Source organism: Pinus tabuliformis, chromosome 7 (genome assembly GCF_031772625.1).
Source record: "Pinus tabuliformis cultivar Carrire ecotype Pingquan chromosome 7, CPIR1, whole genome shotgun sequence".
Classification (NCBI taxonomy): Eukaryota; Viridiplantae; Streptophyta; class Pinopsida; order Pinales; family Pinaceae; genus Pinus; species Pinus tabuliformis.
The window spans coordinates 143,527,972-143,555,208 of NC_142293.1; positions in this window are offsets into that span (position 1 = coordinate 143,527,972).

A 27,237-nucleotide genomic window follows, 5' to 3' on the forward strand; every position below is an offset into this window, starting at 1 on the left:
GGAAATGCCATATTTCCTACATGTCATGAATATTTGCCTCAAATGTTTCAGGTGCTCTTGATCATATTTAGAGAAAGGGGTTAGATCATCAAGATATACAACTAGGAAATCATGTATTTCTTTGGTAAATGCAATATCCATTGCCCTTTGAAAGGTAGCACCAGCGTTTTTAAGTCCGAATGGCATCTTCACATACTTAAATGTTCGCCACAGTGTGGTAAAGGCTGTCTTGTCTTGGTCATCCGGGTGAACCAGTATCTGATTGAAACTTGAAAATCCATCTAGCAAAGAAATTCTAGATAATCCCACTACTCTCTGTAGAATATGATCCATTTTGGGCAATGGGTAGTGGTCTTTTAGGGAGACTTGGTTTGAATTTCTTAGGTCTACGCATAGCCTAATCTCACAAGTCTTTTTTCTTGTAGGAACAAGATTGGATACCCATTCAGAAAATCTGATGGGTGCTATGATACCTGCTTCAAACATTCTTTTCACTTCCTTTTCAATCAAAGGGAGAAGCATAGGATTGATTCTCCTCAGTTTCTGTTTGAAGGGCTTTTGGTTTGGTTTTAAGGGAATGGTGTGTTGGATTACTGAGGTGTCATAGGATTTCAAATCCTCATAACTCCAAGAAAATACATCTTGGAATTATTTGAATAAATCAACATATTTGGGCTTCTGATTAGGTGGAAAATTTTTAGATAATTTGATCATTTTGGGCTTCTCTACTGTCCCAATGTTATGTTCTTCTATAGCAGCGTTTAGGGGTTGCATTTTTGGTTTCTTGGGAACATCATTAGCATCAAACATGTCTTCCAACAGAGTGAGGCCAGCAGGGAGTAAGTTATCTTTCAGATCAACGATCTCGGCCTCTGTTTCAGCTATTTCCTCCAAATGCATCAGTTTCAGCTCTTCTATATTTGTATTATCAAAAACAGTTGGGTTCAGCATTCGTTTGGCCGTTATAGGTGTTACAACCTGCTGATTTTCATTCGTTTGCTGTTGTTCATCTGTCATAGCATCCATGTCAATGTTAATATTTGAAAACGCATGCTCAAGAGTGAGGAAATTGTTAATCTGGGCATCATTCTCGAACACTTGCCAATCTTTAACATTATTTGGAACATTGGGCCTATGTTTTATCTCAGCGGTAAAATGATGATTTGGCTCAAAGGGAAGCTTGCATGTACTAGCAAAAGTGGCTAGGCTGTGTGCATGAATGTTATGCTCTCTTGAAATTTTGGCAAGCTTGGATTCAGTGAATGTATTGAGTATAGTAGTGGCAGCAGTCCTATAGGCCCTCATTCTATTTTCATTGGTAACAAAATTACCTTTCATCTGTTGTATGATTAAATCAGAGTCACCTAAAATGGATACTTTTGTAGCTCTTAGATCTTTGAGCAGTTTAAGGCCTAAGAGGAGAGCCTCATACTCTGCCATGTTATTAGTGCATTTGAAATTTAGTCTGTAGGCATGGCCTTCTGCATGATTGTTATGTGTATTGTGAATCCAGACACCTGCCCCCGCTCCTAACTTGTTTACAAAGCCATCAAACTCTAAATACCATGTGATTTCTTACTTGCGGTTAGTGTCAAGAGTTTCAGTCATTCTTGCAGTGGACGGATTTGAATTTTCTGTTTGGGGAGGTTCTTCTTGTAAGCTGGTTGCCTTGATTGTTTTGACAGTTTTATCAGTATGGGCAACCAATTCTTCATTGATGTGTGTGTTCAGTTCTAAATCCAACGACTTGTCATCAATGGGAGGACTTATTTCATCATTAAATAAAATGAAAGAATCCATATCAAAATGGATTGAGTAAATGGGATAATTTTCAGGCTTGCTCTCACTAGTTACCACATATTTCATCAGTGTTTCTCTATACAGTCTCTTTGGTTGCCCAAAGACAAATATAGTGGCATAAGAGAGGTCTAATTCGAGGGATCCTTGGAGTTTTGCTCCCCAAGATCTTGACAATAACATGCCATACTTTGGTGGAATGTCAGCAACCACCACATCCATGAGGATTGTCTTGTCAGGAAATTGGATTAAGGAGACACACAGGTCTTTGATGAGGCCTAAACACTTGACTTGACTTGAGTCAAAGGAGAATAGATCTTTGTAGGGTCTTGTAACATCAAGGTTCAGATTTTCCATTACAGCTTTGGGCATAAGGTTGTGTGAGGCACCTGAGTCAAACATGGCATTGTGCAGGACTTTGTCATGTATATGTAAACTGACATAAAAGGGTAAGACAGATCCATATGTTGATTTTCCATTAACTTCTGGACCGAACAGCAGCTCAGGTTGATCATCAAGAACATTCACATCATCCTTTACCTCTGGCATTTGAAGTGACCTTTGAATTTGTTGCCTATACACATCATGTTTGGCCAGTTCGGATAAGGGGATGGATATCTTCAATTTACCTATTTCTGCCTCTAAGTCAAATGATTTTTCAGATTGGGTTTTAGTAATGTGAGAGGCAGGTTTCCCTTTTTCCATTGGAGTATCAGCAATTTGGTCTTGTTTATCAGTGTTACGGGAAGTATTTGATTTCGGTTTTTCTGTTTTAGGAGGTCTTTTTGGAATGTTGTTCAAATTTTCTTTCGAGGAAGAAGGTGGAAGAAGTTGTTCAATAGAAGGCTGCATTTGTGTTATGACCTATACAGTCACTTGATGCGGGTTTGGGACAGGTATATCAGCGGATTCTGTTACGACCGCCTTGCCTTTAATCTTGTTGGGTTGTTTTCCATCCTTTGGTTTGTTAGGTTCAAGAATGTCAATGGTCCTAGTTCTCAGCTTATATTGTTTGTGGACCTCATACACAGCAGTATCATAGCCTTGTTTAAAATCAAAAGACTCACCAGACTTAGTCTGAAATTGATTAAAGTCATGCTCATCTTGGTCTGGTTGAGTTAGGAAAAAATTTTGCTCAGCCCTCGAATCCACCAGGTTCATGTGAGTGTCCTCTGTGGGCTCACTGGATGTGGATGCTTCCGCATAATTTTCATGAAAAGGTGGTCTTATATCATGGTCTGGACTAGACGTACCAGCATTTGTGTTCTGTGTTTTCCTGAAATTTGGGTTCCTTATGGTATTGGACTGTTTTCCTTCCCATGATGATTTCCTCTCAACACTTTCTACTCTGTCTCCCAGCCTTTGCATGCCATTGATAATAGCATCAAGTTTCTGATCTAAGGCTGAGGGTTCTTCTCTCCATTCTAGCTCTATTTCTTTTGGCAATTAGGTTGGCCTCTACGCTATCAGCAACATTTTGCATGTTTGCAAGGGTTTGAGGGGCTCTTTCTTTTAACTGGTAGGCCATATCTGGGTTGAATCCATCAGGGAATTTATACAAGGCAAGGTTAGGTGGAGGTCTTAGGTTCTGTGGTATTGCATTATAGACATTATTGAATCTTGCACAGTAATCTAGGACAGACTCTTGAGGGCCTCTTTTTATTGTATCGTATTTAGCAAGTATGTGCAAGGGGTCTTTCTTTTTCTCCCATCTGTTGGTAAAGGATTGGTAAAGCTCATCCGGAGTGGTTATGGAATTTGCAACAAGTGATTTGAACCAAGTTCTTACATCACCTGTTAAACTTTGAACAAAAAATTTTATTCTCACACTATCATCATCTATTTCGTAGTTCTCAAAGTAGTCTTGCATCTTCTTTGTATGTTGAAGGGTTGTGCAAGTACCAGTGCCATCAAAATATGTGATTTTAGTTTGATAATCCCGAGGCATAGCCCTAGGGTTTGCAGGTAATTGCAGGGGTGCATATCTATTGGCCATTTTTACAGGGACGACCAGAACAACATGGATAAGTGGAACAACTGGGACAACTGGAACAACAGTAGTGGTAATGGTAGTATGTGCAGTGAATGGAGGTGTGGAAGGAGTGCTTTGGGAATTAGATGATGAACAAGGGGAAACAGGGGTTGAACGAAATAAAACTTTGACAGGGGTTGGAACACTGATTGGGTGAACTTCTTCAGGACTGTTATCGGCAAAATCTTCTCTTTGTTCTTGCTTCCTAAGGATTTTTGGGATTAAGTTCGGATTTTCAAAAGCAGGTGGGGGATTTGGGTCTGGAATTGACCTAGTATAGCGAGAATTCTTTTTGGGAGCCAGGTTCTGAATTTGTTTTGGTATTTTCTGCGAATGATTTTAGAATTAGCAAGGAACTGATCAAATTCCTGGGACAGCTATCTGTAGTTTAAAACTAGCATGAAGATTGATTGAAGTAGCATTTATTTACTCCTGTAACTGCAAAGCAAGAATAGTTTCAAAGGCTTCCTGGCCGACATTCAGACTTCATCTGTAGTTTTAAGGAATAGATAACACTGATTTTTGTTCCTATGGAGTTTTCCAACTTGATTTGTGAAAATAACTGAGGATGTCCCCAGCGGAGTCGCCATTATGTTATCACTCAGGTTGTCCTTCTGGTCGGCTCAAAAGGATACGACCGAGGTAACCATAGACCAATCTTTGGACTGCAGGTTCTAGCCCACCTGTAATCAGAGAGGGCTCTCTCTTTTTGATTTAGCTTTGTTGATAAGGTTTTTAGGCTAGTTATTGAGTTCAAGGGTTTTGTTTTTCTTTTTGGTGGGAAGGATGATGCTTTCAAGTAAGGAGGCAGGGATAGCATGAAAGTTTTAGAACCATTGGGCGTGGAGTCAAGGAGTAGGACTGCTGGTGCGTTTTCTTGGTCACAAGAAGGAATATGGAGCAAGCTAGCTGCCTATGAAACAATCATTCAAGGTAAAAGAGATGGATTAAAGGCTAAGGAATGAGGGGTAATTAAGAATCTCTCATTCAGGTTAGCAGAAAGAAGATAAATGAGCCCTATCTAGGAGCAGTTAAGAATTCCTAAATAACAGTCATCCATATGTGAAATAGGTCAAACATGAGCCATAACAGAATTCATATTTATGCGTAAATCAAGAAGAAAACATTAAGAAGCCATAGAAACTGAGCATAGAGTGCAGCTAAGCAAATTCTAAACCAATCCTTCGTTCTGCAACTTGAGCATAAATGAAATTGAAATAATAGAGGTGAAGAACACTTATTGATTCATATTGCAGCACAAAAATTCCACATTCAATTCTTCAAACCATTAGACACAGAGCAGACAGTCGTTTCCCCAAATCTTTTCAGCAATATTTGATTACGTAAAACATCTCAGATATCCAGTGCGAGTCTCTAATGAAGATTAGCAACCAACCAACCCTTTAAATAATACAGAGGGTCGGTATAAATAGGGAAAATTATCCAAAAATTAATCTATTACAGCCGACCTAAACAGGTCTGAAAGAAAATGATTACTTTAACCTAATCTTATCCAGAAATAAATGCATGAAAATATCTTTGAGCTGCGTTGAGGGCAGCTGTATCAAAACTGAGTTAATGTATGTCCTGGGTGGCTCGGTGTAGTCCTCCTGTAATAACTGTGATTTGTCCGTTATCTCCACCTCTAACTTGGTTTTGCTGTTGTTTGTTGGCATTAATGTGCACTAATCCTGACCAGATAAGCTTTTAAATGGCCTTAACTACTTTGCTGACTTTGATGAAAGTTTTTAATTTTCACCTACTTTGATGTTGTTGAACTGATACTCTTTTTCGCTTCATCTTCCCTCTGATACTCTTTGGCGCTGATCCTGGAGTCTTTAATATCTTTTGAGTGGTTTAGACTATCCCATCGATCTTTCATGGCAGTTGTTCGGCCCTCTGTTGCTTTAAAAATTGTGTTTTCCCCTTTTTGAATGCTTCGCGAAGAAAATCGGGTCATTCTGCGCCTTTCGGGCTTGCTGGGGGCCGCGCGGTGAGGGGCTTTCCATTTTGGCCTATTTCCCGTAGCCATGCGCGATTAGCGCTAGGCGCTAATCGCGCATGAAAAACTGCCTCAGATTCTGATTCTGGGCTTCCTAGGCTGCGATTTGCGCCTTTCGCACTTTTTGACGATGACGTCAGCATGATGTTAGTAGTGGGTCCCAGTACGGCGGTGACATGGCAGGATGACGTCAGCAGTACGGCCGGGTGACATGGTGGTACGGCGGAGGAGGTGACTTGGTGGTACGAAGGCAGCTACGTGAAAGGGACACGGTGGCAGGAGGCCGGCGCGGGATGGTGATGCGGCAGGGTGACGTCATGCTGACGCAGGAAGGGGGAGAGAGCAGTATTCGGTTTCGGGTGCACTGCCTATCCGCGCAGGTGGTTTTGGCAGAGGGGCTCTGCCACAGCCGAGAGGGTGATGAGTGGCGAGAGTATGACGGCAAAACCGCCGATCTCCCGGGCGTTAACCCTCGGCGGCTTCGCTGGGGAAAGGACCCGCCCACCATTGATCTGCGGTGCACCAGATCTAATGGTTAGCGGCAAAGATGAGGCGGCGGATGATTAGGGACGGGGCCCGCGACGTGATTTGAATGATTTATTAAACGGAGGGGGGTTTTAAACATTAGAAATGTGGGTTTATGGGTTATAACAGATTCTAAAAGGCATCGGGAGGGGTCCGAAAGCCTAGAAAGATGGATTTATGCAGTTTGAGAAGGGTTTTAAGGCAAACCAAGGGGTTTATGCCTTGGGAGGGTGAAAATAAGTCAAATAAGATGGGTTTTATACAAATGAAAGGAATTTTATGCTGTGTGATGGAGTAATATGCATGAAAAGATAGTTTGAGGGTGGAGATGAGGGTTCTTGCTGAGTTTCAGATAAACTTAGCAATTCCCAATGAATTGATGGTTATGTTTCAACCAGGGGGAGGGGATAAGTATATAGGGGAGCTATTAACACAATTTTAGTAGGGGAAGGGGAACACAGATACAGATTTACATAATAGAGTCAGTAGTTAATATGGAAATGACAAGAAAGCGCTAAGTATGTGGATCTCAGGCTATCAAGGGGGGAAAAGTGACTCATAGAGGAAGAATGGAAATCTTTGAGTGAATCAGATCTTCACCAGGCAAATGATATGGAAAATGATGAAACTAAGAGGAATGAAATATATATTGACCTCTTCAGGGAAATTAGTGAGTGATTTGGGGGATGAGGAAGAAGGGGAGGTTAGAGATGTCCAGTTTGAGCTCCTCCAAATGAAAACTACCTTGTACCTGTGGTCTGAAGCACAATATCACTTTAAAACACAAAAATGATCACATATCAACATTTTTCAACCTCAAAAAACTACCTACCCAGCCTACTTACCTAGCATTTTTTCTTCTTTTTGGTTTGGGTGCACTTAGACTTGCAGACCCTACTTTACAATTTTTCTTTTGACTACCCTCCTATCTAAATCTACACTTATTTCTGCCAAGGGCCCAAATTAAGCAGTTGGGCTCATTTGATTCTCTACCTATCTACAAATCTGCCAAGATTAAACTGTTTGGACATATATCAATTCTCTACATTCTAAAACAAGAATTTTAAACCTAAGGAAGCCAAGATTAAGCTGTTTGGACTTCCCTTTTACAGAACATTCTTCAAAAATGGTTAAGTCATCAAAATTGGAATACAGCAGTGGCATTTAGACTGGCACATTTTCATGGCCTCTTCTTTGGCCTCTTTAAGAAATATGGAGCATTGCAGTATGCAAAGTATGACATATTTGGCATGTAAAATTGTCAATCATGAAAGATGAACACCTGTTGCAACAGGAGGCTAATAGGGTGGAAGGGTCCTAGGAGGCTTTTTGTGACTTCCTAGAGGATCCCCATCAATTTGGCCTCAAAATGGGTCGTTTCAAGAAAACCTACAGGATGTACTAGAAACCTACAGGATGATCCTGTAGGAATTATAGGAAACCTACAAGATACAACCGAGAGCTGATTGTGAGGTGTTGGGAAGCTAGAAAAAGGTGTGTGATGAGTGGGATATGGTTTTAGAAGGTCTAGGAACACTCAGGAGTCGATATTCAAGAGAATAGATGGCTAGATTCACTCAATGTGTCTAGGGGGATTTCAATGAAAAAGGACAAAAAACTAGTGAGGGTGATGGTGGAACAAGGGATGGCTAAGGTTGATAAGGTGGAAGATGGATGTTGGTGATGAAGTCTAGACATCCTCATAAATTACCTGCAGTGCTTAAAACATGTGTGTCTTTCAAGAACTATGCAACAAGATACATCTTCATAAACTAGAAAAGCATGAATCAATTGCCCATATTATACCTGAAGAAAGTGTTGAAGGAAATGAGAAAATGAGTGAGATCTCATTGCAAAAATAGAGTAATGGAAAAGGATGGCAATGAAATGAACCAAATGCTAAATCATGACAACAAACTCAAAGCTCATGCAAGAACTAGAAATTTGTGTTTTTGGGGCTGTTGAAGGGTCTCTTCCTCAAGTCATGGTCCCAGAGGGAGGAAGTGAGGCTGAGGCACCTGCTGAAAACCTTGTGGTGATCATTTTTCTTCTTGCTAACCTGCTAACTAAAAGAAGGCACAAATGGAGGAAGACTAACATACAACCAATCTAATATACACTGTTGTAATGGAAATGCAGCTACTTAAGAAAATGAACAATCAAACTATGAATCTATGGTAACATACATGTACAATAAAGAGGAGCCTTGGCTACTAGTGTTGGGCCCTAACCCAAGAGCTTTAGCCCTCTGAGCTAACTCAGCGCTCGCTCAAAACAATACTCATTCTTATTATCAAAACAATGGATTACATCAAAAACTGTCACAAGTCTTGTAGCTCGAAAATAGAGTAGAGTTTTAAAATCAAAAATCTGAATCCTATTGAGGTCCTAGGCCTCTCTACTTATACATCTGAAGTCTCCAACGATTTCCTTAAAATTAGGGAGCCTTGGCTCCCAAACTCGATATAAACTGGTGCTTTGTCTTTCACTTTCTTGGCTGCCTTCTAGTCCTCATGATTTGGTTGTTTGCACTCTGAGCTGATGGAGGAATATTTGAATGGAGGGGTAGTAAATGAGGAGGATTTACCTCCTACAATTCCTCTCCCTTGTCCCATTCAAGTTTTGACCAAGTTCTTTGCCAAAATTCCTTGCTTTTATCCTTTAATCCTGCACTAAATGCACATTAGACCACAAAGAAAAATATCCAACTCTAACTCATATCATAAACGAAATATAATCAAAAGTATGCAATAAGTTGTGAGAATAGTTGGTTTGACTAAGCTAGGAGGTGAATTAAGGCCCATATAATTACCCAATGATGAGTCTCATTAGCTCCGCAACTTTATCAACTATATCTTCATCCCAGTAATCACCTATATTTGCAAACTTAGGCTGTGTGTTGGACCTAATATTTAATTTCCTAGTCTTCAAAGGTTCTGATATATTAGGGTTCTCTTCTTTAGGTCCTTCAACCTCATGTTTTCCTTCAATCTCTGGAATGTTTATTTTTCATTGATCTTCTTCTTCTTCTTCTTCTTCTTCTTCTTCTGTAGTCACATTGTAAAATTCTAGTTTATGGTGCAATTGTGTACTCCAGTCTCGTTGAACCCATCCTACTAGTTCTTTAGGCATTCTAAATATATCAGCCTTAATTTCTTGGACCACTTCATCAATGCATCCAAATCCATCCTCAAATTTGAAATTTAATAAGAAACTCTTCCTCAAGATATCCCATTCAGTTGTCCCATGGCATAGCTCTGTTTCCAAGTACTAGTTCATTGGAATAGTATCTAAGGTGTGACAGAAGATATGCACCCATTCTGGTTGTAGATCTTCTCCCCAAGATTTTGTCCACCATGCCAAATGCTCGCATATGTCATCATTTTCACTATATTTCTTTGTCATCTGGGTATTAGAATATCCAAACCTTAGCTTCTTCATCTGCTTGAATTCCTTCCAGTTAGCGAAGCTTTCCTTATGCGTACTCCACCATCGAGCAGGCATAGCGTGCAATGCTAATTCAAGTGCCTCGAATCAATGTTCCTCAGGCACCTCCCTTTCAAACTCGTCCAGAAAGAGATTAACATCATTTAATCCATCATAATGAAGAAGTCTTCTTACCTTTGTAGTTACACACAACATTAATTTTGTCATCATAATGAAACGTAGCGTAGAGACCTCATGCAACCTATTCTATTAGTGTTCAAACTCCTCATCTGAGTCTGAGGTACATGAGTTGTCACTATCCCACATGATCCATCCATCCACAGTGGGATTGATCAAATCTTCATCACGCGTAGTTATCTTGTATATCTAATCTATATCATCATCCTCTTCATAGTCACAGACCGGTTCAGTGTACCACACTCCTTCAATAGGATCTAATGGCACAATAACCCTAAGTGCCTTCTTCACAAATTTCATTCTTCTCTTCTTCATATTAGTTATGGCATCCATGTCGAAGGCCCAATCAATTCCTAGTAGTGCAAGGTAAGGACTGTTGTCAACCACTATTTCAATCCCTTCAAAGTAATCCAACACACTCGCTCCTTCAATGTCCACTGTTGCCACATATAGACTCCCCATAGGAATGATCTTCTATTGATTGGCCATGCATAGCTGTATAGGAGACCATTTTAGCGTAGGTATTCCCATATTTTCCCATGTCTCCTTGGGTAGTACATTCACATCAGAACCTAAATCCATGATGACTTGGTCCATTTCATACTTCGCGATCTACACGGTTAGCCTCATCTCGTGATCGGTTCGCTTCTTATGTTTACATAGTTTTTTTACGGCGCGTTATTCTAATGGAATATTAATTTTTCCTATGCAATTTTCAATGAGCTCTTAGAGCCCTTCCACTACCTTCAGATCCCTCAACAAATTCATACAAGTTTTGAGAAACGTGGCTAATAGCGAAGAATCCATGTACTGCACTTCACAATTTCCAACTGGTTTTTCATGACTACCTGATGTAGAAGCCTCAACAAAGTTATTCTTAGCTTCCATGAAAGTTTCTTTAGCCCAATTGAGTTCAAACCCAACTTCCTTTTCCACAGCCTTGCAAACCCATCCTTCAGTTTCTGGCTTCTTTCTTTTATCTTTTCATGTGGCCATACCACTGCATGTTACAATATTGATGCTATGATCCTCTTCACGAGGCTCTGCCCTCAGCATCTATATGTTCTACGTCGTTTGTTGCACCCTCTTCTCTTGCATCTTGGAAATCGGCACCAGGCAATGTTTTATCACATGATCAAACTGTTTGCAATATTGACATGATGGATGCGTGGGGTTCTCGTAGTTGCGTGCAAAATGTCCATCTTCACCACAGTTATTAAAAAATAACTTTTCTGCGACCTCTGTCAGCCCCTCCTACTCTTCCTCTCTCATAGACTTGGAATCCTCTGCGCACTGGTCTGGAGGTTTATTTTCTACCTGCATTCGAAATGTAGGTGTCCGCTCCATCATTAACTCATAGATTTGTAATTTTGGTTCATCATGTCCAACCAATTTATAGAAGATACAAAATAGTTTTTGTTGTGTCTGAACAAACTTCTGCAAGAGGTGACAATTATCTATTGCATGCTTCCCAGCTATCTCAGAGATAGCACACCATAATGGTACTCCCATGCTTGGTCCCACGATTTTTCCAAGCTTCATAGGCACATGACCTCCTCAAATTAGGTAATTTTGATACACATGGCAATGGTCCTTATCATGTCCCTTGTCTTTTCATTTTATACACCATACTTCAACACACACCCCTGCCTGAGATTTTTTCCCTTTTTTCGAGCTCTCCAACTCCATGTGCAGACTTGCCAGCTGCGACTAAATATGTTGTACTCCAATGTTCATATCTTTCACTGGAGAAGCTTCTAACCTCATCGCAATCTCCACAGCCTCTTCTTGCATTCTTGTCTTCTATTGTGATATTAGTAATCTTAGATGAGGTAACAATGAAGCAATGTACCAGTCTCTATATTGATCATTCATGATGCTCACATTAGCCTACCATATCGGGCATTTTAGCCTTAGATAAAAATCCCACGAGGAATCATTTACTTTATTTTGTATTTCCTTAAACTTTGTTACAGACTGCGCCTGATACTTTGGATTTTTAAACTCATTTTTCAATGCTTGATGAGTCTCTGCCAATGCTGTGTTAGGGTCATCTTGACAGAATTTAATATACCAAGTCAACGCCCTATCCTACAGCACCATCACCAATTTCTCTTTCTTTAGATTATCATTAGTTATTTATTATGTTATCCATACAAAATTTTCAATGAATGAGAATTGTGTGGGGTCTTCGCTCCCTACCCCTTTAAATATCATCATCTTCATTATGTTTTCCATGATGAATGGTTGGTGCAGTGGAGGAGGTGGAGGTGAAGGTGTAGGTGTATGTGGCAGAGGTGGTGGTGGAGGTGGGGTGGATGGATTAGGTATCCTCGGGATACCTTGACTCACTATCTGTAGCACACTATGCGGTGTACTCAGGATAGTCCCTTCATCCTCACTAGAAGAGGATCCTAGCAGTGGACTATATTCAAAGCCTGATTCTCTATTCCTTCTAAAGGGTTTTCCACTTTACGTACTCCCAAACATCAAGGTAATCACATAACCTATTTTTCACACAACAACATCTTAATCCAAGTTTTCAGATATTTTAAAGACTTACCTTGCAGTCCCTTGAAGAGCCTACGATCTACTTCACTATAGCTTATGGATGTGTCAATCGCAAGTTCAGTGACAAATCCTCCAACAATGTCATCAATCCAGTGATCATTGCATGTGATGTTGTTTTCTGAAGCTCCCAGGCGCCTCACCAGCTCTGGAGTCCACACAATAGGGTCGTCAAGTCCCCACGCACCCTGACTATCATCTCATCTAGACAGCCACTCGTGTAATTCATAAGGGAAGAAATAGAAAAAGGTTTCGGTTTCGTCTGTGTATAGGTATCTATTCAATCACTATTCCTTAGATATCCATGGGTTTCTATTCTTCTGAGTTGCAAACGCGTGAAACTTCTGATAGATCCACTTCTTGATTTCATTCATCGTAGGAAACCACTTATTGGACATCACACATTCCTTAGGTAGATCCCGGTCCTGACAATGAAACCATTTGTTGGCTTGATGGGGCTTGATCCAGGTTCACCTTTAACTACACTAACTAACAAAACCCTAACTACTGGCCCTTTTGGTAAAAACCTGCATAACGCAAGCTGCAGTCTCACCCAAAGTAGTATAGGGGGATGCTAGAACCAGGTTTCTACATCCAGAGGTCTGTGTGATGGTTTTCCTGAGGTTCCTATGGCTTAGATCTACCATTGCATAGCCTTATCCCTTCTGAGTAGACAACTACTGCAAATATATGTAATGAATTTCAGATCTTTGCAAAGGTGGTTAATTATACTTATAATGCACAAATATTACTGATCTACCAGTTCCACGCAGTAAATAAGCATTAATTCATATTAAACAGATTACAAAGTGAAGATACATAAACTTTGCAGAAGTAAATAAAAGGACACATATGCATCAATTTTGGCCCAAAATAGTCTTTATTAGATGTAAACATTCAAATAAAGACTCCTTATCCCTACACACTTAGTTGTAGGGGCTCGTGCACTCAGCTTGTGGACTTACCAAAGTCTCCACGCACTCAGATGTAGGATCCTTCCCCTTTTGCCTAAGTACAAGAAACAAATCTTTCCTACCTTAGCACCTTGCCCTTACAATTATTCTTCACAAAAAGTTATATTCTAGACTTGCTATGACTCAACTACTTATAGCATTTTCTTTACAACACCATGGTCCGTAGACCATGGGCGAGTCTCAAAACATTTCTATCACCTACCCACCTAAGGGACTAAAGCCCCTTTGACTCTACTTAAATTCACGCTCTTCTTTTCAAATTTCATGGAGACTTTACCTTCGCTACAAAAAGATATTGCAAAATTGACTCAAAACTCAACAAAATTGACCCGAGGGACCCCATCCCAACACTGCACATGGTTACTATCTATCGAATTTTTAGTAAAGTATTGATGCACTAGCTAAACATAAATAGATTATGAATTAATTGAAACATAATTTTATTGGATGTGTGTTGGAGAGGTAAATCCCCTCTACGGATAGAGGCGATCCCTACTAGCCCAGAACAGGTCTAGCAACAATGAGTCAATGCTACTATGAAAGTTCCTAATTGCAATTAAACAAGAGGTAAAGAACACCTACTTGGATTCCAGCGCTGTTGTTTGATGAAGAGATGCCACCTTCACTCCTTCACTCTGGCTGGTCACGATCCTCCACGATCTCCGCGAATAGACACCTGCACACATGAAGAGGAAACAAACACAAGCGTGAAATCTAATAAAAGCAATCATACATCAGTCAGAAAAGATGTAATTCACATTTAACCATTGCATAGACAAATGAGAATGGAACAATAATAGTAGTCATCTATTATTAATCAAGCAGAGAAGAGTACAACCAAATGTTCTGACGTCGGTAACCTTCTCAGGAGGGGCCAGTCAGCAAGTGTCTCAAGCATTCACCTTTAGAAATGATTCTCCCATGACAAGAGACTCTCTCTCTCACACAAGCAACACAAAACAACCTTCCCTAAGCTATCAATCACTTCCACACTTAGCACACCAAATACCTATAGTAGCAGCAATCTGAGCACTATAAGCTCTACACAATCCAAGCTATTCCAAACTAGCTACTCATGGTAATGGTGGAAGTTTATATAGGAGAAGGAGCCTCCTAAAAGGGTGGAAGGATGAGCTTATCCTCAAGGGAAGTGGTTGCAAAGGGTCGAACATACATGCCATAGAAGGGAGTCGATACTCACAAGGCCAACAACCAAGTCTGGAGTTATCTGGAAGGCTGGCTATTGGAACAAATTCGCCAAAACTAGATCAGCGCGGGTGCATAACTGGTCTGTCGCGCTGACGTCACAGAGACATAATGGAAAAGGTCATATCAGTGCGGGTAAGTACACACAAGGGCTGCGCTGGTCATGAAATTTCGATCAGCGCAGGAAAGGCGTGTGCTTCCGCGCTGGCAGCGCACGCGGTCTGTTATAAAGCGCCAGTCATCGCGGATATTTTAGAAACAGATGCTCTGATGAGGAAAACTTTGGAAAAGTGGGTTTTTGGCCAATTCAGAAGGCATAAACTTGATTATTGTGAATTCCTGACACAGTAGGGTGACTGACAGGGAGACAGTGACAAATTACTGTGTAACAGATGCCCCCTAAAGCATGAAGACCGAGAGAGTGGGAGGGGTGAAATGCTTTACAACACCTGCCGAAATGGAACACCACCAGGAAGGACCGAATATCTCTGATAATCAAGTACATGCAGTCTAGGCATGGGCGCAGCCATCCGAAAGACATGCGAAAAGGTCTGTGGAATGGACGCAACCACCCATCTAAAGAGACCGGAATAATGATAAGGTATGGTCGTAGCCATCCATGAAGACTCAGGTATGGGCGCAACCATCCATCATTGAGTCATGTAATGATCATCCACAAAATCGCAACCTGGACCATAACAGACAGAGATCCAGGGTCTTGCGCTCCGTCCCGACCCGAACAAAGTAAAAGTCCAAGCATGTGAATACATGAACTGAAGTCGAACATGCATGAACATCGTCTGATTACCAACCAATGATGAAGACTGTTAACAGACGCGAGAGGTACCACCAATAATGACAATGGTCCTCAAGGTACTATGGGTACAATCTGCGGCATGTGAATCAATGAGCTGGTGTCGAACACCCACAGAATCATTTGATCGGAGGCCAATGATGAAAACCTCGCATCGAACACGAAGAACCTGCCATTGAGGCATGCAGGCCCTAAGGCACCTGAAGGGAGTCTCTAAGTCACCTTCCCGGATAATGAGGTGAAGTCGACAGGAAGTGACCTTGATCGAAGGTGGGCCATAATGTTTCCCACATCATCGACACAAGACAGAGGTAAAATGATTTGTATGAGATAGCAGATGAGGTTGTATTATTGCAGAGGTCAACTTCTCTTGAACATATCGGTGGCACGACAGTGGATTTGGCAGTATTTGACATCAAATGAGCAGAGGGTATGATGATGATGGCAATGAGCAAATGAGAGGTCAAGCAGGAAAACCCGTACCCACGGAGGTCAGTTGTGAAACAAAATGAGAAATCCCCACCTGACATGAATGCAGACCAGTGCCATGTTCAAGAGCGACATACTGCCGACGCAACAATTGCAGTTCCATTTTCCCCACCATTTCTGGCAGGTACCCCGGTTATTTTTGGATGACAAGCTTGACGGGGATAACATATGCTTGAAGAGTGTCATTTCGACAATGTCCGATGTCATCAAATGTTTAACGAGCCTGACAAAGGAAAAACTCGGCGCCTTTTCTTGTTTAGAGAGTCTGAAAAGACAGCGGAAAAGGAGACTCCAGGGGGGTCCTTTTTCGTACAGTTGTGTCTCTCGAGCCCGAAAAAGTATAAAACAATGCTCGAAAGAACCGCCCGACCATTACGATCGAGGAGTACTTTTCGTAGATAGTGCCTTCGACCCGAAAAAGTAAAAAAGCGATCGCAAACACGTCGTTTTAGGGCCAATAACGAGTGTGAAACGACAAACACCCAGCGATCTTTTTTAAGTTACACGGTCGAAAAAAAGAGCTTAAAATGACCGCCTCTCGTTCCCTTTAACAAGCTGAGAGGAAGCTCGGCCATATTTTCTCGTTTCATGTCGGAAAAGAGCTCAAAGACGACATTGTTGGGACCAAGTGATTTTACCGATTCTGAGGACCTGCACATTAAAAATACCCGCATAAATCCGTTCAACATGTTAAAACACATTAAAAACATGCATAACACATTGACAGTAGTGCTAAATCCATGGTAAAAGCACGACAAAAACCCACATTTGCAAAATCTATAGTTAATTGAGCCATTTTTACTATAAATAGAAGGGTAAATAGTCATTTTTACCATTGTTACCATATTGAGCCTTCGAGAACGTTGTGAAGCTGTGAAGTTGACGGAGCGAATTCTTCCCCGTGCGGACACCATTCACCGAACGGCTTGATCCAGGTAGGTTCCTCTTGCCATGCGCTCCATTTTGATTATATTTAGCAAGATTTTAACGGTGGAATTCGCCCAATTGGGCAAATTTCTTGAGCATGGGTGCGCTCTCGGTCAGCGCGGGTTTCCCGCTCGGGACCGCGCTGACCGATTTAGAAATACACGTACCAGCTTTTGGTTCAGCGCGGAAAACCTGTGTTCTTCCTCGCTGACCCAATGAAAAAACAATTGAGGCGCCATTTTCAGTGCGACTGTTTTTAAAACAGTCGCGCTGGCCCGGAAAAATATGAAATTTTATAAATTGAACGTAAATTTTTTCACAAACAGCGACTTAATGTTTTTTCATGGCTTTGCAGGGTACAATGGCTTTTGTATGGCAAGAGAGAGCCCACGATAACGAGGATATAGCTGCATATGCACTTGCCGAATGCCAGAATGCAATGCGGGCATGCGGTTTCCTGAAGTTCTTCCTGACTCCACGCTTAAGAGTGAAACCTGACTTGCTGGAGTTCCTGATCAGAGCTTGGAACCCAGTAGATGGGAAATTCACCATCCGCGGGCAAGATATCGAGTTTGATGCCTTGGATATCTACTTTTTGACTGGTTTGTCGCGCCGGGGCCAGAGGCCCATCCTGGAGGGGCAGCGACCCAACGGCGAGACTCTGGACCAGCTGATGGCTAGAGTATGCCCAGGAGCTGAAAAGACACGAAGCAGGAAAGTTGCTATCCCGACAGTGCGGGACATGCCTCTCCGCACGATACTCTTCCTAGTGACATGGGCAGCGGGTTCCTTGGCCAATCATGAGGCCTCGAAGAACCAACTGTTGTTAGCTCTGGAGTGCCTACAGCCCACAATTTTTGACTGGGCGACTGCTGTGATCGCTAGTATGAAAAGGCAACTAAGCAACTGCCATCGTGGAGAGACGAAGCAGTTCGCGTATGTGTCGCTCCTTCTGCCGCTCATGCTGGAGCGGGTGCCGGTTCTACAGCTACAGACCATGGCCGTCGATCCACCTAGAGGTCCTTGGGAGACGAGGGCCAGTCGATGGGCCTGCGTCATGACACATGGAGGTGGTGGTCGCCCAGTATCTTGGGGAGTGTACTTCAGAGAGTGGCTGGACCGCCAGGTCGTCATTGTGGAGGACTGGCCATATGCCAGCATGGACTTCCGCAATGACCCTGACATGCCACTGCCCGCAGGAGAGCATTGGGATGATGGAGGTATGTCACTTGACCTTATTTTAACATTTTTTGATGTTTTTGGTTTTTCATGTACATGCCTTAATAAATGTCACTGTATGCAGATGTGGGACCTGTGAGACCCGTTGGCCTAGCCCCAACGGCACGGAGAGAGGGACCAGAAGCTGGAGCCCTGGCCTTAGTTCCTCCAGGAGTGGATACGTCGGAGACCGTGGCTCGCAACCTCGAGGGTTTGCTGGAGGGAGTGCCGGACTATCAGGGGGTCGAGGAGGTCCCTATAGAGCACCAGATCCACACAGTGGGGGTGGCACCCAGGCTGCACCGCCTTTTGAGGCGGGTGGCATGAGCGGCTGTATGCTACAGAGAGCATAACCCAGCCCACTAGTCGCCTAGGTTTACTTCTACTGCTGTTTTGAGAGACATATGTCTCGGATGTACTGAGGACAGTGACTCCATTTTTGACATATACACTTATTTTTGAGTGTCTTAGTGCGCCACACGATATATATATAGATACCGATTTTTTTGGATGGATCTTGTTACATGTGATGATGTTTTGCTTATGTTATGCAAATGTTCAGTACAAATGTGATCTTATGTATGAATTGCACAACACATGACCCATATATTTTAATTTTCTGAATGCAAGCTTAAAAGCACACACGTCACGCATGCAAACTATGCTTGAGAAATGTCTTATTCACATGTGCTTTACTCTACTATGCTTTCTACGCTTTCTTGTATGATGCTTATCTATTTCGCAAATGTCTGTCTAACACATGATTTGCCAATGCATCAGTCAACGTGTTTAATCGTCTCGGAATATGTTGATATGTGATGTAGTCAAAATTCCTTTCTAACAATCTGACACGTAGATACAACCTTAGGATACGTTGGTCTCTGACGGAATATCGCCCGTTGAGTTGATGAATGACAAGCTGGGAGTCCAGGTTTACCATCATTGCACGAATGCCGAGATCAACTGCTTCGGCTAGTAGCTCAATTACGGCACTGTATTCGGCAACATTATTAGTGGTATGACCGAGGCAGACTCCTTGAAGATCTAGCAACTCCCCATGAGGATCATAGATCGCCCACGCCGTAGAGGACAAATTGCAGGTACTACGGCAGGCACCATCAGCGAAACCAACATAAGGTGCACTAGACATCTGCACAAGAAGAAGAAAACACAATAAGAGGCAAACACGTCTTCACACCAAAGCAAAACATGAAATCATGCACACAAAACACACTAAACATGCGTATGTACACACTGAGTGCACGAAGTCATGCATAATATTTCTTCAGATACAACCCGTTGTGGGGCTTGTCAAGAGGATTTCCTTCGTAGTCAATCAACTCATATGCGCCCTTTTGTAAAACTCTTTTCACGATATAGGGACCTAGCCACATGGATTCGAGTTTTCCTACCCCCAGCTTATCTTTAGCTTGATCGTAGAGCAGTACTAGATCTCCCTCAACGAAGGAATGAGGATGAATGTTCTGGTCAAAGTGAGCTTTGACTCTCTTCTTTTGTGCTTCGATAGCTAGAGAAGCCAAACGACGAGTCTCATCTAACCGTTCTAGGTAAAGAAGCCATTCCTCCACCGGAGTGGTGTTGGGAAGCAACTCGACAGCTAATTTCAACGAAGGAATCTCACACTCGACGGGAAGGGTGGCCTCCAGTCCATAAACCAACTGAAACAGAGTGAAACCGGTGGCATCCTTCACAGAAGTCCGGTAGGCCCACAAGGCTGGGAACAGCATCAGATGCCAATTAGACTTGTGCGTATTGACGGTGCGTTGAAGCATAGTGATCAAAACTTTGTTCACGGCCTCGACTTGACCGTTGGATTGTGGATAGTACGGTGTCGAACTATCTTGACGCAAGCCTAGTTGGGTCGTTAGTTCCGTCATCATGTGATTACGGAAATGCTTTCCGTGATCCGTGACAATAGCCTGAGGGACTCCGAAACGAATAATGACATGATTGAATAAAAACTGCGCCACTGTGTAACCGTCTTCGCTTAATGTAGGCATCACTTCGGCCCACTTGGTGAAATAATCCACGGCAACGATGATGTACCCATGCCCCCCGGCTGAACGAGGGTTACAGGACGTATACTCGATGCCCCATTTGGAAAATGGACCTACAGTGACAACAGGGTGCAGTGGTGCAGCAGGAGCACGCATCTTTCGGTGGTAAACCTGGCATTCATGACATGCACGTACAGCAAGGATGCAATCCTTGAAGATGGAAGGCCAGAAATAACCAGCACAGAGGATCTTCTGGGCGGTAGCATATCCGGACATATGGCCGCCACAAGCGCCGGAGTGGTAGTCATTCAACACCCGCTCAGCCTCCTCGAGAGTCAAACATCGGCGGAGAACAGAATCAACGCCGAGGCGGTACAGGGTATCGCCCAGAATGCGATAGGGTTGAGCTTGGTGACGAATTCGCCGTCGAGCATCTTTCGATACGTTTGGACGGAAGGAAGACGTCTGCAAATACACGATAATGTCCCCGTACCACGGGTCGAGAGTGCTGATGAGAAACAATGTTTCATCCGGGATATGCTCCTCTGAACGAGATGGTGCAGAGTGAGATGGTAAGGAACAGAGCAGTTCAGCAAAGACCAGAGATTTCTTAGACTTGGCTGTAGTGAATTCCAAGTCGAACTCTTAGAGGATCACAATCCACTTCGAGTATTTGCCCCCCAGCAGTTGACGCAACAAAATGTAGGTCATGGGGTTGCAGTCAGAGATCACGGTCATTATGCGCAACAGGATATAATGACGGAATCGTTGGACGGCGCAGACAGCCGCCAATGCCAACTTCTCGACATATGCATAGCGAGTTTTCGTATCCAGAAGGTTGTGACTAAGATAATAGACAACGTGCTCGGTTCCGGCATCATCATCCTGCACTAGAACCATGCCGATGGTGGTGTTAGCGGCAGCAAGATAGAGAGTGTAATCACGGTGGTAGTTCGGAGGTCTTAAGAGCGGAGCTGAGACAAGAAGGTCTTTAAAGCGCTCGAAAGATTCCTGGGCGATAGCATCCCAATGAAAGGGTGTGTCTCGCTTTAATAACCATGTGAAACCCTTAGCCACCTCGGCATAATTCAGAATGAATCGTCTGAGAAAATTAGCTTTACCCTGCAAACTCTGCAATTGCTGCAAAGAGGCAGGGGGAGGAAGATTCAAAATGGCCTCGACTTTGAGGGGATCCAGACGGATGCCTTCCCGGGAGACGATGAACCTGAGTAGTCGGCCAGATTCTACGCAGAAGACACACTTATGCGGATTGAGTCGAATACGGTAGTGTCGACAGCGGAGAAAAATTTCGCGTAGATGAGATGGATGGTCTTGAAGTTTAGCTGAATGAGCTGGGAGGTCATCCAGGTAAGGCTGTACGATGTGCCGGATATCATTGAAAGCATACGACATCGCACGCTGGAAAGTGGCACCAGCATTTTTGAGACCGAAAGGAAGCTTCTTATAAGAGAAGGTGCCCCAAGGACAAATGAAAGTTGTCTTATGCTGGTCTGCAGGGGCTATGTTGATCTGGTTATAACCAGAGAAGCTGTCCATAAACCAATAAATCTCACTTCCTGCGCAGTCATCAATAAGATGATCAATAAAAGGCATAGGAAAGTTATCTTTTGGACAGGCACGATTAATGTCGCGGTAGTCAACACAGACCTGGATAGTACCCTGCTTTTTCTTCACAGGGACTATATTGGACACCCACTCCGTGAGGGGAATGGCGTAGATGAAACCAGCTCGAAGAAGCTTTTCGACTTCAGCCTTGATGGCTGCAGCCTTTCGAGGGTGCACTGGGCGTAAGCGCTGCCGAACAGGCTTAGCACCTGGATAAGTGGGTATTTCGTGCACCACAATACTAGGGTCGATGCCGGGCATTTCCTCGTAAGACCATGCGAAGACATCACGGAATTCACGAAATAAAGCGGTATAGAGTTGAACTTCCTCAGGAGTACACGTGACTCCAATGAAAATATTCTCGACAATCCCTGGTTTGACAGAGATGTCGATAGGCTGGGTTTGCGTGATGTTACCCATATTGCCCTCCGAAAACACTTGGTATAGCTGGATAGGTGTTTGGAGGGGCGGAGATGGGACACATGAAGCAAACCGCTTGAGACAAGCGACCATTTCCGAATGTGGAGGGAGAAACAAAGAGCGATGGTGGTGATCTAACCAAGGGAGCTCTTCGAGAGACATAGTCTCTATGATGGCCTCATCGGAGGGAAAGATTTCCTTCAGGGGATCCGAAGTGGCCTCATCACCCAGCCAAGGGAAATGATCGTATGAATCAGGAACATTGCTTAAAAAAGCAGGTTTTGGAGGGGGAGCCGATGCAGCGACAATCTCGATGTAGTTGAGCTCGGTAGGACTCAACGGCATCATATCACCCCAAGAGTCTTCCTGGTTCAAGGGAGGAAGAACCCATGGATCAGAATGTACTGAAATCATGTTGACAGGGGCGAGATTTGGAGGTGGGAGGGGAAAGACTCCCATTAAGGAGGGATCTTTGAATAGTCCGGCACCCACACTCACTAACGACTTGGAGGTATGCTCCACGAATGGCACATTTCCTTCAGAAGAGGAAGAAAAAAAGGACAGCTGGTCCACCGTGACGATTCTTCCTTGATGGGGGAAGCGAACGACATGGAACAAGGAGGAAGCCACGACTTTCATGGTGTATGTCCAGCTTCGTCTGAGGAGGAGGTTGTAAGTGAGATTAGCGTCAACAACTTCAACCTCTACCTCTACGGTTTTCCCTTCTAAAGAGATAGGCAATCGTGGTAGGATACCATATGGACGAGATTCTCTTCCATCGAAAGCTTCCAGGGTCGTAGGAGACTGGCTCAGAGCAGGAGAACCAATGGCCTTCCAACAAGCAACAGACATGATGCAGGTGGAGGCACCCTCATCGATGACTGTGCGATGAATCGTTTTGCCATTGATGAGGACCTGTATAAGGAAAGCCACTTGGTGAGGCAGCCTCTGCGTGAAACCCTCGAGATCAAAAGAAATTAAATCCGAATCTGCCGGGTCGATGCCACCAATGGCTGATAGCAAGGACTTCCTCTGGGAGGGGCAGCTCTGGAGGACTTCTAATGCGGACATAGCAGACGAAGCCTGAGCTAAGTCCTCGACAATGCAATAGTGCTGGGCAGCACGAGAATTGGGGTTATAAGATGACTTCCTGAGTACACCTTTGGGAGGGGGTCGGGGGATCGTCTCAGTGCTGGGCCGTTCAATGTGAAGGGGACCAGAACTGGACGAAGGAGCGCTGGAGGGAACCTCCGGCTCTTTCCCGGCTAGAGATGGATAATATTTCGCTTGAGTCGAAACATGGATGGGGATCGTTCCAGCCATGAACACTTGAGAACCGAACGAGGAAGAGGATTGAGAGGGATCTACCACCATTTGGGTCTGCTGGGAAGGGAAAGGCTCTTTTAGCACAGCAGGAGGCCCCGGAGCACCTTTCAAAAGTCGACTAACCTCGGACCGCCTTGGGCAATCCTTGGTATAGTGATCCTCATCGCAGATGAGACAAGGATACTTAGGTTTCCGTTTAGCTCCTTCCTCGGAAGGAGGCTTAGGGGGACCCTGCTTGGGCTGTCCAGATTTATCTTTAGCTTTCCCTTTCTTTTTGCCTTTCAAGGATTTATCCGCCACGGTGGACTGGACGGCGTTTACCTCGGAGGTAGTCCTAGAAATTGATTGGCCCTGAGAAGCATTTTCGTTAGAGGCGTTCTATTTCTACTTCCCAGGGTTCGCGGCCGATTTCTTTGATGACGAATTCACAGAACCAATGACTCCATCAACAGAAGGCTTTGGTGGAGCCTTGGGCTGTCCAGGCCTCGGGGCATCTGGAAAATACTCATACAAAGTACCTGACTGAGAGTACACTAAGTCAAGGTACTGAGCTCGCGCGATTGCTTGCTCTTCAGTTACACACGCTCCCATTGCGATGTCTTTTGCAATCTTAGGAACAAAGGAAGTCGTGAACCAGTCGGTCAGGAGTTGATCAGGAATCCAAAATTTAATCAAGCGACGACGCCTTCTCCATTCATGTATATGATCAGAGATGTGCGTAGCCGTATCCTGTTTGAGAGATGTGAGAAGATGTGTCCCAGTCTCGTACCAAATGGGTAACTGAAAATGAGTCAAAAATGCCATAGCCAACGAGTTGAAATCTTGAAACATGCCGCGATTCAGTTGGATGTACCACTTAGCGGCTGAACCAGTGAGAGTTCTCTGAAAGAGGCGAAGTCGGATAAAATCATCAAGCCATGAGTTCGATGAACACCAAAGGTGATAAGTCATTACATGGGCCTGAGGGTCTTCACCAGCTTTGCCATCAAACTTTGGACAGGCACCTGGTATTTTGGTCGGAACCGGTGGCCAATACGGATTATGCAAAATAGGATCATTTGTTAACTTGGACACATCAGGCAGTTCCAACGTCGCTAAGAATGGTAACTGCGAGTTAAAGGACATTTGTGGCTGCGGATTCGAGGCAACATTAGGGTTCCAACCAGATGGTGGTTGCCCCCACGAACTCTGTCCGGATGGACCTGGCCCAAAAGGGCCTGGTGCGTAAGAACTTTGTCCCGATGGACCTGGCCCAAAAGGGCCTGGCGCATAAGGAGCTTGTCCGTAGGGGTTCTGTCCATATGGATTCTGGCCATATGCGGATGGCTACCCCTGTGTCTGCCCCCCAGCTCCCCATGTATTAGCAGCTTGCCCCACAGGTGCACTGTACTGATAATTTTGGTAAGGAGTGACCTGTGGTTGTTGATAATTTTGATAAGGGGAAAACTGAGTTTGCCCCTGGGGTTGCTGGTAGCCATATGGTTGCTGGGCCCCATACTGAGCCTGATAGGGAGGCTGCATCTGGTAAGAAGGTTGAGGCTGTGGCCCAACTTGCGTTTGATAACTCGTTTGAGTTTGAGGCCCAGAGTAATGTCCTTGAACCGGCGGGGCTTGGATCATCTGGCCCGAAGGTTGACTTGGTTGGATTTGAGATGGACCTGGCTGGCCAGCAGGACGGACTTGCTGGGTGCCAGGTTGTCCGTGGACCACCAAGGGTTGTCCTTGCGGAACGGATGACTGAGCCGGCTGAACAGCTGGTTGACCCTGAGGTTGGCCAGCTTGTCCAGATGGGTGATTAGGGCGGACAGCGGGTTGACCTTGCTGCATAGAAGGTTGGCCCGTCTGCCCCCCAGGATGCACAGACTGAGCAGAAGGCTGGCCTTGCTGTATAGCGGGCTGCCCCCCTTGGTGCATAGGCTGAGCAGTGGGTTGGCCTTGCTGTATAGCAGGCTGCCCCCCTTGCCCAGAAGGATGGATGGGTTGAGCAGTGGGTTGACCCTGCTGAACGTAGGGTTGCCCCCCCTGCCCAAGAGGATATCCCTGCTGGACTGCTGGTTGATTTTGAGGAGTATAAATTTGCCCAGTTTGTCCAGATGGGTACCCTTGCTGGAAACCGGGTTGGCCTTGTTGAATGTAAGGCTACCCGGGTTGTCCAGTCGGGTAACCTTGCTGGGTACCAGGTTGCCCTGGATATCCAGTAGGTTGACTCTGATATGAATACGACGGACCTCCAACGGCCGAGGGTTGTCCCTGGTAGGGTTGTCCCTGTGGGCCCCCAGATTGTCCTGGGTAAGGCGGGCCATAAAGTGGTTGCCCCTGAGGGGTTTGCACATAAGGCGGCTGGCCTTGATTGGGAGGTCCTTGGGGCTATCCGGGAGGATTCCGGCGCCCATGAAAAACATGAGTAATGGGACCATACGTAACGTCCAACGGTTCCTGGTTCTCCTCGAAAGGACGACGAGGCAGGGACGAAACGTTCTCGAGGTACTGACCGTTAGCATCATAATAAAAAAGTGGACCTTGGTAATCTGGGTCCACAATGGGCTGCCCATGGGCATCATACGGCCCTGCTCCTGGAACACCACCAGGAAAGGGACCAGCTCCAGGGTTTGTAGATGAGGATGCTGTCACAGCACTGATGACCGGTGTCGAGCGTGCTACACGGACGGTTGGATTGGTAGGAACTGAGGTCACAGGCGTATTAAGACCTGAAGTAATAGGTGTATTAAGAGGTCGCGAAATAAAGGGCCCCGTGGTGGCAATAAGACTAGGATCCCATATAGTCGTAGAAGTAGTTCTAGCGGCTATCCTATCCCTCATTGACTGATATCGTGGAGGGAGTGGAGAGGAAGCCGGGATCGGAGTTTCAATGTCTGTCACCACGGGTGTTTCACCTGTGCTGGAAGATGTCTCATCCATGGGGGAGGTAGACATTGGAGACGACATATCGAGAGGAGTACGAGGGGTATAATTGCTGCCAGGCTCCCAGATAGGATTCCAATCTTGTATGTAATATTCGTCGCCTGGGGCACGTACGTTGATAGGCTGGATACTCGGAACAATGGGAAGAGTACCGCTTACAACTGGTACCTCTGGAGCAACAGAAGATGGAGAACCTTGATCACTTGGACCGGGAGTTGACGGGTCAGCCAGGATGACAAGACCCCTTAGAAAACCTAAAGCAAACTAACGATAAAGACCCTACTCAAAACTAACGCACACAAGATCTAACCAGGTGATGTTATCGTGGCCGAATTAATTTTAAGACACAAGAACCAAACTTGACCTTTTCATGTTTCAAGAGTCGAGAAAAGGACGAAAAGATGACTCCAGTCTCCTTCGAATGTTTAATGAGCACGAAGTGACAAGACGCTCACAGGCACCTTTTCATTTAGGGAGTCCGAAAAGGATCAAAAGTGACTGCTCTGGAGACTCTAGGTATAGGGTTTACCAAGCGACCCGTAAAACTGCTTATACACCTCAGCAATCGTATGAGAGCCAAGGACTTTCCGTACTGCAGTCAATCTTCCCGAATGTTGTGTTCGGTGCGTTACGGTTCACAAGGCGGCAGACTTGGCTTCTTGTGGATAAAGGATAAAAGCCTAGTGGGGTCTCCCTATATACGCGACGGTACGTGGGAGCACAGTCCGTGTTAGACCACTATCGAGTCA